Below are 4804 nucleotides of genomic sequence, written 5' to 3'. Positions count from 1 at the left end.
TTAATAATTATAGTGGTATTTATTTTAAAATTTAAAAACCCTATCCTTTAGCAATATTTGATGAAAGCATCATTTATGTCTCAGTATGAATGAATTCATCAAAGTGAAGTGAAAGTCACTCAATCATGTTTGATTTTTTGCAACCTCATGTTTGATTCTTTGAAATCCTCATACAGTCCATGGAATCCTCTAGGCCAGAATACTGGAGTGAGTTGCCATTCCCTTCTCCAGGAAATCTTCTCAACCCAAGAACTGAATCCAGGTCTCCCACATTGCAGGTGGATTCTTTACCAGCTGAGCCACAAGGAAAGTCAAATAGAGGATATATCAGATATCAAACTGAAAAAAACAGGTACTTATACTTGATCTTAGCCAAAAGGCTGAGAAGCAATTCATCAAACCAAATCCCTTTCTAAAAGCAAGTTCTTATATGTTGCATCAGGCAAGAAGAATTAGGTAAGTTCTTGGTCCAAAAGACAAAGCTATAAACCAGGGGATGGGGGGAGGAATCCATTTTATTTTTCTTTCACTAATGTTTATTATACTCTTTCATCTTGTCATATGACTCCTTGAGACTGTTTTTCATGTGACAACTTCTATGCCCTAAATAGATATACACACACAAATACACATTCACTCAAATAAAATGCACACCACAGGAAGTAGCTAACACAAGTTAGAAAGTTTGATTAGAATGATGAGTTGGAAGGAAGGTCATCAAACTTCAAGATAGATTGCAAAGCAAGGACAAAGTAAAAAGAATGTGCTTTACATAAAACTTTATCTTATTCAAGTAATCTGCCAGAAAGAGCCACAGTAGACAGAGCCATTAATTTCTTAGTTTAATAGTTTGAGGTGAATTGCTTTAATGAGTCTTCTGTTCAGAACTGAAGGTACTGTAAGCCTTTGTAGGCAGCATAATTAAAGTAGAGTGATTACCTCAATGCCAATAACTGAATTTTGGTCATAACAATGAACAAACGATTTTGCAGATTTTTATCATCACATGAAAACACTATTTAAACAATAAACTTTTTTAGACTAATGAGTTTATTAATGGTAAAAGAAACAAATGATCTGAAACAGGGTGAGGAGATATAAAAGAACTAGCATTAAATGATCTAGCAAAGAAATAAATTAATTTCAGATCCAGGTAAGTTTGAGATGTAGTAACTTTTCACTATGTTGTTAGAAATTATAGATTAGAATAAGTGTAACTGTTCAGTTAATGAAATAACTGGTGGACAAAAGTAAGAGTTAGTTTTAAATTATTCTTGACATTAAAGTCAAATATATATTTATATAGATGTCATAAACATGTAGGCTTCCCTAGTGGCTCAGACAGTACAGCGGCTGCCCGCAATGCAGGAGACCTGAGTTTGATCCTTGGGTCACGAAGATCCCCTGGAGAAGGAAATGGCAACCCACTCCAGTACCCTTGCCTGGAAAATCCCATGGATGGAGAAGCCTGGTAGGCTACAGTCCATGGGATCGTAAAGAGTCGGACACGATTGAGTGACTTCACTTTCACTTTATAAACATATACAATCTTCTCAAAAATTGGAATCCTTTGTATTTTTTAACAGCACACATGAATACATGTATAACATTATAATACACATGATTTGTAAGCTCAGTGGGGATTATGACCACTTTATTTTAGAAAACCTCCTTTTGGTGCACAAATCTAAAGTGCCTCTTGATGAAACTGTCAGGGGAGTGTATAATTTCCTCAGTTCTGTCTTGCTGCAGCAAACATTTGAAACAGTGGACCAGTGTTACAGCTTGGTTACAGCTCAGTTTTATTTGGCAAGCAAAGGATAGTACAACCTCGATGCCTGAGGGCAGACTGACCCCAAAGGAGAGGCCTCAATCTGTCTTGGCTTCCTCCTTTTATTCATTTGTCTCCTCTCTGCCGAGCCTTCCCTGTGCATATTGGGCTAGCCAAGAAAGGGGTATGTTTTTTTCACCTGAAGCTTTCACTCCAGTCCGTGGGTTTTCTTTTGTTCCATTTTCACAGGCTTTTCCTGTTTAGCCACCAGCATTTTGGACTCCTTTTTCCTATTCTAACTACTTAAAAAAAGTGAAAGAGAAGAGTGAAAATAAAAAGAAAAAACTGGTTTAAAACTCAACATTCAAAAAGTAAGATCATGGCATCCAGTCCCATCACATTATGGAAAATACATGGGGAAACAATGGAAACAGTGACAGATTTCTTTTCTTGGCTTCCAGAATCACTGCAGATAGTGACTGCAGCCATGAAATTAAAAAGACATTTGCTCCTTGGAAGAAAATCTATGACAAACTTGGACAGCATATTAAAAAGCAGAGACATTACTTTTCCAAAAAAGGTCTGTCTAGTCAACACTATGGTTTTTCCAGTAGTCATGTATGGATGTGAGATTTGGACCATAGAGAAAGTTGAGCACTAAAGAATTGATGCTTTTGAACTGTGGTGTTGGAGAAGACTCTTGAGAGTCCCTTGGACTGCAAGAAGATCAAGCCAGTCAATCCTCAAGGAAATCAGTCCTGAATATTCATTGGAAGGAATGATGCTGAAGCTGAAACTCCAATACTTTGGTCACCTGAAGCAAAGAACTGACTCATTGGAAAAGACCCTGATACTTTGCAGGCAGGAGGAGAAGGGGATGACAGAGGATGAGACTGTTGGATGTCATCACTGACTCAATGGACACAAGTTTGAGCAAGCTCTGGGAGTTGGTGATGGACAGGGAAGCTTGGTATGCTGCACACCATGGGGTTGGGAAAAGTTGGACATGACTGACAGACTGAACTGAACTGGTACACAAATAAATTTTGAAGTGTTCCTAAACTTGAAAAGCAGAATAAATGTCTCTTACTAATTGTAGGAAAACACATATGCTAAGAGAAGACTATGAAAATATTAGTCAGCAGTGTTTAGGATCCCAGTAAGTAGATAAAAAAATATGATTCAGCACTTTATTTGCAGCTACATCTTCTGTCAGTTAGCTTCATATATTTAGGCTGAAACTGTTCTCATGTTTTCTTAGAATATTTTTCAAGCAACTGGCAACTAAGAAATCAGAAAAAAAGAGTCTTCTAGATTTCCCTGGTGGCACAGTAGATAAGAATCTGCCTGCCAATGCAGGGAACAGGAGTTCAATTCCTGGTCCAGAAAGATTCCACATGCTGTGGAGCACCTATATCCGTGCACCACAACTACTGAGTCTGTGTGTTATCAACTACTGAAGCCTGAAAGCCCTAGAGCCACATACTGCAACTATTGAGACCATATGCTAAACTATTAAGACCTATTTGCCTAAACCCTGCACTCTGCAACAGCTGAGGCCACCATGGTGAAAAGCCCAAGTCCCACACCAAGAACAGCCCCCATCACTACAACTAGAGAAAGCTCATGCTGCAGTGAAGATCCAATACAACCAAAAATATAAATAGAAAAATAAGTAAAATTTAAAAATAAAAAATCCTTCTTTAGCAATTGATTAAAAATGGCTAGCCTATAATAATAAGTAGTAAATACTAAAAGGACATGAACTGAACTATTCCTGACAAGAAAAACACTAGTATATACTTTGTCCCATGGATATTTTCATGGTTCAGGACAGACATTTTGGTAGCAATTCACTCAACTGTAAATATTTTCAGTTGATATAGTCAGGTAACAGTAATAATGTCCTCACTTTGAACTTTGATAATAACACAAAATGTTCAACAGTCAGTACTCACAGGAAAAGGTGATTAAATAAAAGTCAAGTAATAAAATTATTCTTTTAAAATTTTTATTGGAGTACAGTTGCTTTAAAATGTTGTATCAATCTCTACTATAGAGTAAAGTGAATAAACAATACAAATACATATATCCCCTCTTATATTTCCTTCCCATAGAGGTCACCACAGAGCATTGAGTAGAGTTCCTTGTGAATATACAGTCACTTATCATTAGTTGGAGAAGGCATGGCAACCCACTCCAGTACTCAAGCCTGCAAAACCCCATGGATGGAGGAGCCTGGTAGACTGCAGTCCATGGGGTCGCTAAGAGTTGGACACAACTGAGTGACTTCACTTTCATTTTTCACTTTCATGCATTAGAGAAAGAAATGGCAACCCACTCCAGTGTTCTTGCCTGGAAAATCCCAGTGACGGGGGAGCCTGGTGGGCTTCCGTCTATGGGGTTGCACAGAGTCAGACACTACTAAAGCGACTTAGCATATCATTAGTTATCTATTTTATACGTAGGCATATATGTGTGTGTGTGTGTGCGTGTGCACCCACATGCATACATGCACACATATGTGTCAATCTCATTCTCTCAACCCATCTCACTCCTCTTTTCCCTCTTGGTAGGCACATGTTTGAACAAAATTATTTTTAACATTAAGTATAACTCAAGTGTCCCAAGAAAGAAGCCCTCACTAAACCAGAGAAGAAAGTAATTACAAGTAACTTTTGTTGTTTTGAATTTTGTTAAGTAAGACTAATAAAAATGTGATATTATTCCTAAAAGTCTCCAGTTTTGCTGCTTCTCCTTAAATATTGCCATTACAGGATACTAAACACTTCCCTAAGGAGTCCTAACCTGAAATGTTAGGTCCAAAACCAAGGCAAATTGGAAATGGTCAAACAGGAGATGGCAAGAGTGAACATCAACATTTTAGGAATCAGCAAACTAAAATGGACTGGAAAGCGTGAATTTAACTCAGATGACCATTATATCTACTACTGTGGGAAAGAACCCCTTAGAAGAAATGGAGTAGCCCTCATAGTCAACAAAAGAGTCCAAAATACAGTACATGGATGCAGT

At 37.6% G+C, this 4804-nt stretch overlaps 1 pseudogene; it reads right to left on the bottom strand.

Annotated features, from left to right (window-relative positions):
• Nucleotides 1–278: 278 nt before the first annotated feature.
• On the bottom strand, nt 279–392 carry LOC138094142 (U2 spliceosomal RNA; annotated as a pseudogene).
• Between the last annotated feature and the right edge of the window lie 4412 nt (nt 393–4804).

Source organism: Capricornis sumatraensis, chromosome 1 (assembly GCF_032405125.1).
Source record: "Capricornis sumatraensis isolate serow.1 chromosome 1, serow.2, whole genome shotgun sequence".
In the NCBI taxonomy this organism is placed as follows: domain Eukaryota; kingdom Metazoa; phylum Chordata; class Mammalia; order Artiodactyla; family Bovidae; genus Capricornis; species Capricornis sumatraensis.
The sequence above is the reverse complement of the archived record's forward strand: the minus strand, read 5'-3'. Positions and strand labels throughout refer to the sequence as shown.